Genomic DNA, 10,168 nt, shown 5'->3' with positions numbered 1-10,168 from the left:
TCCCGGGATCGAGTACCAGTGAGAGGAAAGATTGGGAGGACTGATGCGTGATATCCCCCGTTACACATGCATGTGAGTGTGGGAGGATACGTGTGAGAGCATGTGTGTGTGACAGACAGACAGTCTGACAGTCTGACAGTCAGACAGTCAGACAGTCAGACAGTCTGACAGTCAGACAGACAGTCAGACAGACAGCCAGACAGTCAGACAGTCAGTCAGTCAGTCAGAAGGTCTTCCTCCTCTCGTGCTACCTTTTCCTTCCTAAGTGCTCTCTGACGTCTCATTGTATCCTTCATCCTCACAACACAACCCTGTTTAGCTCGGAGAGAAATCTCTTAGCACTAATGGGTTGGAAGACATATCATCGACAACCTCCCATTATATTACTCGTGAGTACACGGAAACACAGATGTTCTACAGAGTACTCGGCAAGCCATTAGCAAAGCCATAGAAGACCTTCACCACAACAAATGATCAATGTGTGCTTTTACATGCATCTGTGTGAGTCTATGTGTAACTCCTAATCATCTAGACATGAGCAACCTTATCTGAATGGGTTCATTATCATCTGCCAACACATTAACTGACAATTGTAATGTGCTGTAGGCTGTGCTTTGTGCTGTATCATTACAAAACCATTTAGCGTCTCACACCAGACAGGTGTGAGATCCAGACTGAAGAATCATGATAAAAAATAATGGGTAAGCCAGTCAATATACACATTCTGTGCTTGACAGATACTGTATAAACAGTTGAATCAATAAAAGTACATTCCTCACTGTGTTTGTTCTTATCTTCTTCCTTGGGTACAGTTTCTATAGGCTGCAGTTCTCACACTGGCCTCTGCCGCCCTCTTCAGGACATGTCAAGCAGTACAGCTGTGGAGATTCCCTTGCTGTACAAAAAGAAGGTGCTCTGTGATGTGAATCTATTATAAAGAATATCAATCAGAATTGCATCATACTTGAGTCAAATTCAAAGAATACCACTATTATTATAAAGAGTTGGTCAGATTCTGTCAATCAGGATGAACAAATAAACTGATTGGGTAGTGTTTACTTTTCTTCCCGTTACTCATTTTCACGGTGCCCTCAATTAACAAGGACAATCTCACCTGTGACCCCACCATGGTTATGAGAGTGAGTGCTGCTTGAATTTCCATTCAGGATCAAGAAAGTGACTAAATGAAAAATAAAGAAAATATCTAACACTCAGTGTCAGTCTGTCACCACCAGGTGGCAGTGTTGGACCATGTCAGATCTTTTCACGAGAGGGCTGGAGACCCCCAGAGAAGGCTGCATCTGTGTCGTTCTGGTGTCAATTTATTAATAATTTATTTGGAATTAATGAGCCCTTCCCTAATCACCTCATGCATATTCCATAAGGGATCATGCGCATACACACGCATACAGACATAAACACACAGACACACACATGCACGCACACACACACACGCACGCACGCACACACGTACACGCATGCACACACACACACTCTAACACACACACAGAGATGCACACACAAACACACATTTATTTGCAGTTAGTACATACCATAAACAGGGAGAGTTTGGAGGTTGCTGAGGAGTGACTTTCTGTAATGGCCCAAACTGCAGACGCACACATACACACACATACAGACACACACACTTTTGGCATGAGATTTTTTAGTCAGGATCCACTGAGAGCTTGTGTGTGTGGTTGTGTGTGTGCCTGTGTTTAACTATTGGCACCAGCAGTCTTCAGCAGCTATCATATCTGATACTGTGTGTCGGGACAGCTCACTGGAGAGTCTGATCGAGGGTGGCCACAAGGAGACCGACAAATATTGAGACAGCCAAAGTGGGAGAGAGTCGATGAGAAAAAGATTGGTTTGAGAGAGAAAATGAGAATCTGAGAGGGAAAGAGAGAGAGAGAGAATGAGAATCTGAGAGGGAAAGAGAGAGAGAGAATGAGAGTCTGAGAGGGACAGAGAGAAAAAGAGTGAGTGAGAGATAAAAGCAAAACATATGTAAATCACATCAACAGTGTAAGCCGCAAGGAGGGCTGGTGTGTGTGTGTGTGTGTGTGTGTGTGTGCATGTGTAAGCGTGCGTGCGTGTCAGATAATGTGTGTGTGTGTGCTTGGACGGGGATGAATTAAAACTTTACACTTTTCTGAATTACAAGACTCTTTCCAGTTCCATTCGTTCAGACTAATTGAAAGTAATAATAGGTGCACATTATGCTGCTCTCTCTCTAATTACCTGCATTGTTCAGATTCTGTCTGGCTCCATCTAAGAGGTGGGGGTGGAGGGGGATGTGGTACAAGAGTGTGTGTGTGTACGTGTGGGTATGTGTGCGTGTAAGTGCGAGTACATGTGTGAGTAAGGGAGCCTGTGTGTGTGAAATTGTGTGCGTGTGTGTGTGTTTGTCCATCCAGCTGTGCGAGAATATTTGTCTCGTCCTCCGTGCCTGCGATTGCACACGCTGTGGCCTATGTGAGTGCCGCCCCTCTGCCAATTGGAACGGAAAAGAACCACCTCTCTCTCTCGAAGGTTTAAAGGTGATGCGGGATTAGAAGGCTTCTCGTTCAGCATGAGAGCGGTGTTTAATAACAGTCCCGTAGAGACAGGCTGGCTGTGATCTTCATCTAAACACTTGTTGCTTACAAGTTTTGTGAGTCTCAGACAGTTGTGTCTGTGTGTGTGTGTCTGTCAGTGTGTCTGTGTGTGCGCGTGTGTGTGTCTGTATGCGTGTGAGTATACTTGTGTTTGTGTAGGTGTGTGTGGATGTGTGGGTGTCTATGTGCACATGTCTGTGTGTAAGTGTGTCTATGTGTGTGGGTGCGTGTGCATGTTAGTGTGTGTATGTATGCTTGTGTCTATGTGTGTGTGTGTTCTAGTGCAGTCCTGCCAACCCCGGAGGTAGCGACTGGAAGACAGACAGGAGAAGCTGGAACCAGGGACTTGGAGAACTGCATCCCTGTCCATCTGGGTCCTCAAACAAGCCTGCCCCTGCCTTCTATGAAGACACCATCAAACACCTTCAGCGCACTTCGCTTGGACCAGACACCAAGAGAACTAACACCATCCGCAACTTGCTACTTCCTGTTTATACCGGAAGCTTGTAGGTTTGGACATGGGTTGTCCAGAGGTATAAAATACATGGTCAGACATGCAGTATCCCACATACACACACGCCTCCCAGCATGCACATGCACACACGCTCACACACACACACACACACACAAACACATACACGCACACACATGTACACACACACACTGTTAGTCATGCACACACACATCCATACAGACAGATCCACAGTACAAACTCACCTTCGTTCTAGAATCTGAATCCCCTAATAAGCCTGTACACCCTCTAATCCTATTCTTCCCATCTCCCACTCCCTCCTTCCATCTCCCCCTCTCTCCTTCCATCTCCCCCTTCCTTCCATCTCCCCCTTCCTTCCATCTCCCCCCTCCCTCCATCTCCCCCTCCCTCCTTCCATCTCCCCCTCCCTCCCTCCATCTCCCCCTCCCTCCTTCCATCTCCCCCTCCCTCCTTCGATCTGCTCCATCCATGCATCTCCTCCATCTCTCTCCTCCATCCATCTATCCATCCACTTCGTCCATGCCTCCATCTCCTCCCTCCTTCTCTACTCCCATCTTCCACATCTCCTCCCTCCATCCCTCCACCTCTCCTCCTATCTTTCAGGTCACGCACATCCTTCCAGTAGAGGAGGAACCTTTCGATCTCCTCCTTCCATCCTTCCATCTCGTCTTTCACGGCTCTGCTGCGACACCTCTCCCTCCTTCCTTTCCTCCTCTTTATTGAATTCTGCACTTCTCCTTCCTTCCTCTGAAGCAGGCCCATACAGGAAACCTCAATATCCTCTCACTAACACAAGCACTCACACCAACACACTCCTCACCGGGACACTCAGCTCAATGCTGCAAACACACACACACCCACCACACACATAATCCACACCACACACACATACGCACCCACACACACACACCACATACACACCCACACCACACATACCCCACACCCACACCACACACACGCGCACACACACTCACATACACTCCCGAGAGAAACGCAGGAGGAGATTAAGGGACAAAGAAGTGTGACACGACGCGCAGCGCTGTGCGACGCTCTGAAATAGCGCATTGTCGGAGTGCCGGGAGCGAGCGAGGAGCTAGGCTCACAGAGAAATGAGTCACAGCGAACACCCCCCTCCCCCCCCCCCCCCTCCATTAGTCATGAATTAGCCTGATGTGCCTCCATGCAGCAGCAACACTGCTGCACATTGTCCATGAGCCCCCGGGCAGATGTGGAGCCAGCTAGATAGTGGAAGGAGAATGTGTGCGTGTGGGGTGTGTGCTGTGCTTGTTTGGGGTGTGTTGGGGGGTGTATGCATGTGTGGGGTATGTCTGGAGTATGTGTTTGGTGTGTGTAGGGGTGGTGTGCGTGTTTGTGGGATATGTGTTCGGGCGGGAGGTTTTGTATGTCGCGTGTGTTTGGTGTGTGTGTGTGTTCCTCTCTCAGTCAGCAAAGCCGAGAAAGCTTGGCCAGCACCCACATGCGTCTCACTTGGCCTTGGCCGGCTCGGCGGGAGAGATGGAGAGATGGAGAGAGAGATATATAGAGATTGAGGGAGAGAGGGAGGGCTGGAGAGAGGGACGGATGGAGGGTGTATGGGAAGGAGGGAGTATGGAAGAGATGTGCACAGAGAAGCTGGGACAGAGGGAGAGAGGGATGGAGAGGGGGAGGGGGAAGGGAGTGAAAGAGGGTTGTTTAAAAACAGGCTGCATTCTGAAAAGACTGTTATCTCCCCAGTGTGGGGACAGTAGGGTCACATGCACACACACACACATACACACATGCACACACATATACAAACACAAGAACAAATACACAAGTATAAAAACACACGCACACCTACACTCACTCGCACACACACACAAACACACATGCATGGAGGCATCTCAGATGATCTTCTGACCCTGCTGTCTAACCCGGGGCTGAGATTTAATTAAGACTTAAACAAACACTGGACTGAGGGAGAAAATAAATGGGAGAGAGAAAGAGAGAGGGAAAAGGGAACAGAGAGAGAAAGAAAATAACAATGCAAGAAAGAAAAAAGAAAGTAGGAGAAAGAGGGAGAGAGGACAGAGAGAAAGAGAGGAAGCGTGAAGACTGAGCGGCCTTCAGTAAATTGCATGGCAGCAGTTTGACATTGAACAGGCCTGTGAGCCCCTGGAGAAGCATCCTTCGCGTCACGTTAGCTGTTAGTTTCCGCTCCGTCATGACTCGGTCTCAGAGGCACAGCAGATGCACACCATGAATACTCTAGCAGCGCTTCGCTAGTATACAGCATACACTATGAATACTCTAGCAGCGCTACGCTAGCATACAGCATACACTATGAATACTCTAGCAGCGCTACGCTAGCATACAGCATACACTATGAACACTCTAGCGTAGCAGCGCTACTGCTGTGATAATGCTAAAATTCACTCTACATATACATTATGTAGCACAAATAATTGTTTATTGCACTTCTAAGCTAACATCATCTATGCACTGCAGTGTACATCTGTTTGCAAACATACAGTATATATACAGTATATGGAATACTGTCTCTCCACATACACAGCTAATGCAAGCAGATTCATTGTCACTGCTGCTGAAAAACGGAGCTTTTGTGTATACGTGTGTACATGTTCATGTGATGGTGTTTGTGTTTCATTGTCTAGATGCAGCTGTGCGAGTATGTTTGTGTGTGTTTGTCTAAGTGGCGTGAGCACTGGTGTGTGCATGTTTCTTTTGTGTGTAGTACAGTGTGCTTCTGAACAGCCCCTATTCCACACCAGCACACCACAACCATTCCACATCTATGTACTCTGTCGGATCTGAGGGTGACACTACAACCCCTGTGGGTCGTTCTGCTGGAGAAATATGATCCCTCGGTTGACCAATCGTTAATGAGAGAAAGGTGTATCTCCGGAGATATCTACTCTGTATGGAAACGAATCAGCCAATGACATTGCACAATAAATCAGCCAATGACAGTTGTGAAGACATGATGCCCAGGAGAGTCATCTCCCATCTCCTGGTTCTGTAATCACAACTCCCAACTACAGCTCCATTGGAGAGATTGTAATAGTGTGTTAGATTGTGTGTGTCAGGGAATAGGTGTGTATGTGTGTGTGGGAGATTTTTGGATGGTTTTCAATGTACCCATCTGTGAAGGAATCCCACAATGTAAAAAACAAATTGAGTGTGTGTGTGTTTGATCTGGCAGCTTTCTGCTTGGGTCTCCCCTGGCAGATGGAGATAATGTTGCTGTGTGTGTGTGTGTGTGTTCACACCTCCAGGTGAATTCCTCTCTCTGACTAAGTTGTGAATCTGTGGGATGTTACACTTCCACCCCCAAACAGAGCATGTGCAGAGTGCAACCCTGGCCCCAGCACCTTCGATGCCCTCAAACTACTGATGCTGTTAACACACAACGCCCGGGACCAAAGATGTGTGTGTGCTAGCTTGAGTGTGCATGTGTTTTTGTGTGTGTCTGTGCCTGTGTGTGTGTGTTTGTGTGTATACGTTTGTCTGTGTCTGTGTATCTATGTCTCTGTGTGCATGTGTGTGCACATGTGTGTCCATATCTGTGTGTGCATGTGCGTGTGATGTATATAGTTACAGTAATACACACCGTCGAGCAGCAAGAAAGATTTGTTTTCATTTGTCATCTTCCAAGACAACAGAGGGAATTCAAACACCACAGAAAACATGAATAGAAGAGTATTCTATCTTTGCAGGGCTGAAAAGGTGTCTAGGGAGTCCTCTGCCTCCCAATCTGTTCAACAGAAAGCCAAATTTATGATGAATAACCTGACTTCAGCACCAGAATTGTGTTTTATGCTTAAAATGTCTAATAGAGAATATGGATATTTTGTCCCCAAAAAAGCTCTCTTTTAACATAACAAAGCAAGACAGAGAGGTGATGAAAAAAGATGACTTCAAACACACTTCAAAACTGATTAGTCTTCGAAGGTAATTACATTTTTTTTAATCGTTCACTTGCTGACTCGCTCACTCAATTTCCCTCACGACACCCTTTCTCTCTCTACCTCAAAAATGTACTAATGTAGTCTGTTAGTCTGTCAGTGTTTCTGGGAAGTGCACTCTGAAAAAGAACCTTTTAGACTGACAGACGACTGGATGGATGGATGGATAGGCAGACATATATATGTGTGCAGACAGGCAGACAGACAGACAGACAGACAGACAGACAGACAGAAAGGCAGGCAGGCAGGCAGGCAGGCAGGCAGGCAGGCAGGCAGGCAGGCAGGCAAGAAAGAAAGACAGACAGAATTGTGTGCTCATACAACCCTAACTTCCAGAACCCACCAGGTGATGCCATCCTCTGTGGGGTCAGTGGACTTGTGTAACTGCCAGTGGTTTCTCACAGCTGGTGTAGAGGATGGATCTTCAGTCCGGGTGTGTTGAGGCTCTCCCAAACCCAAAGAGGTCCCCCCCCCCCCCCCCCCGCCCCAACCGCCACACTTCCCCTGACTTTCAATGAACCCAGCAAGTTGGTATTGTGTCCAGTCACCCATTATGTTCAGTGGCGTCTATATCCCATTCTGTCATAGCAACCAGGGAGACAGCACACACAGCAGAGGACAGCACACTGCGACTTTTCATCTTCATAGAAGAGGAGAAAATGACTTTTTCAATCCATTATAATCCATCTGTTCTGAGAAACCAAGCAGCTGTGTGGCTGTGAAGTAATGTCAACATCACAGTTGTTCTACTGTTTGTCCATAATGAGTTCACATTTTTAAAACTACTCATGTTTAACACAACAGGAGTTTAAGTGGACTATATTTTAGATTCATTTTCACACCAAATGCATTGAATGACTACATCATTCCAAATTTATGACGTCTTTTTTTCCACTAAAACTCAATCTCTATAGAGCTTGTTTGGCACATGCTTGCATATTATTTTCTAAAGTGCAATGATCAAAAAGCTAACATTAACATAAACTGACTTTAATTAGACAGTAACGTGCAACATTCGTGCATTTTGTTACCCACCACACCTGATTTTAATTATAGCTGAAGACCATGCCAGGTGTTGAAATGTTGCATCTTCACAGACAGAAGATTGCATATCTTTTAAATCTGTTTTTCATGTTCTCTAAACATCGACACAGATAAGTAGCTGACAGAGGGAGAAGAGGATCCAGGGATGGTTCAGACATGCACGCGGATTCCCATGTGGATTTTGTGATACAAGGTGTGATGTAGATTACAACTGCCAAATGCTGCAGACAAGGTGGACTAGCATGGCCAGATGTCTATGTGTCTATTGGGATTGAACGGAAGATTGTGTGAACTACTGCAAACACTGTTAAATTGATCAAATCATGGATATTGCAACATTTCTGTGTTTTCTTGCATGGTGCATGTGTGTGTGGTAGTGTGTGTGTGCAAGTGTAGTGTGCGTGTGTATGTTTGGTGTGTGTGTGTGTGTGTGTGTGGGGGGGGGGGGGGGGTGCGTTTCTGTGCCTCTATAATCAGCAGTGCTTACCAGATGGGGGTGAGGTGGTATAAGAAGAGACAGAATATATAAATTACATGATTCCTGTGGGCTCATGGGAAATTGAGTTTTATGTGTGATTATGAGTTCTCAACTTGCCACCTGGTAACTGCTGTGAACTCAGTGACAGCAGGACGATTCAGGACCTTGGTCTGCCTGGAAGGGTTCTTAGGCACGTACATTTGTGTATGTGTTTGTTTCCTCATAAATGTGTGTTTGTGTGTGTGTATGTTTAGGTGTTAGGAGTGTGTTCATAACCCTAGAGTAAACTTGAGAAAAGGCCAACTTAAATGTCATCCCAAATTCAAGTCAAATTCCCCGGATAATGAATGGTAGTCTGCCACTTTCCAAAGCAAGCTCACGATAACTAGCTTCTCAATAGCAAGGTCAGCCTGTCCTCCACACACACTCTCTCTCAAACACATACACATGCACATGCACACACACACTTCACTTGCTCAAATACACAAGTATGCACACACACAAACACATGCACAATAATTTACACACACGTCTGCACATACACACAATGCACACACATACACGCATACACAGACGACATACACATACACACATGCACACACACACAAACAAACAAACACACAGTCACTCCTTTTCAGTCTCATTTTACCTCCCTGCCTTGTTCTCTAGCCTCCCCTGCCCTCCTTCCCTGCTCTCACCCTGCCTCTCTACTTCTCACTGTGCCTCCCCCCTCCTTCCTCACCCTGCCCACCCTCCCCCTCTTCCACACCCTGCCTCCCCCTGCCTCTCCCAACCCGCCTCTCCCCACCTCCTGACACAGACCCAAGACTCTCCAGAAGGACTCCCAGGGATTAGCAGCATTGAGCCCTCACAGCCCTGCAGTTGCACATAAACTCATTTGTTAATCCATGCTCTGCCTGCCACTGCACGGCCCTGGAGCAGACACACAATGGAGGCCGTGGCTGAGCACACAGGGCATCCAGCTAGTCGCGGGGTCTACCACTGCCGCTCTGCAGGGGCGTTGGCTGGGAAAGACAGGTCTGAAGTGTGCAAGGATTAACCAGCCAATATAATTAGGGAACAGGAGCAGGAGCTAAATACCTGTGAGATTCTGTGTGTGTGTGTGCATTTGTGTTTGTGTGTGATGTGTATTTCTGTTGGTGTGTTTGTACACGTGTGGGTGTGTTTCGGTGGGCACGTGTGTTTTGTGTGTGTCTGTTCATTTATGTTTGTGAGAATGTGTGTCTGCACTTGTGTTTTGTGCGTGTGCATGTGTTTTTGTGTGTGTGTGTGTGCGTGCGTGTGTGGATGTAGCAAAGAGCTCCTGGCTGTAGTTAACAGTGTAGGATGATGCAAACTTGTCCAAGAGCTGCAATACCTAAACGGTTGTGAAGCCCATTTTAATGATGCATTATGTCACAGTAACACCTGCATGGCCACTGTTCTGCAAAAGAACAGTCTATTATATTGTAACAGTCTTATAACAGTACTACTCTAGTAGTTCTGCCATAGTACATATTACATTTAATTGATTTACCAAATGCTTTTTTCCAATGCATCTAACAAAATAATGCACATAGAAAATTCA

Source organism: Osmerus mordax, chromosome 11, assembly GCF_038355195.1.
Source record: "Osmerus mordax isolate fOsmMor3 chromosome 11, fOsmMor3.pri, whole genome shotgun sequence".
NCBI lineage: Eukaryota > Metazoa > Chordata > Actinopteri > Osmeriformes > Osmeridae > Osmerus > Osmerus mordax.
This window is presented reverse-complemented; position numbering follows the sequence as displayed.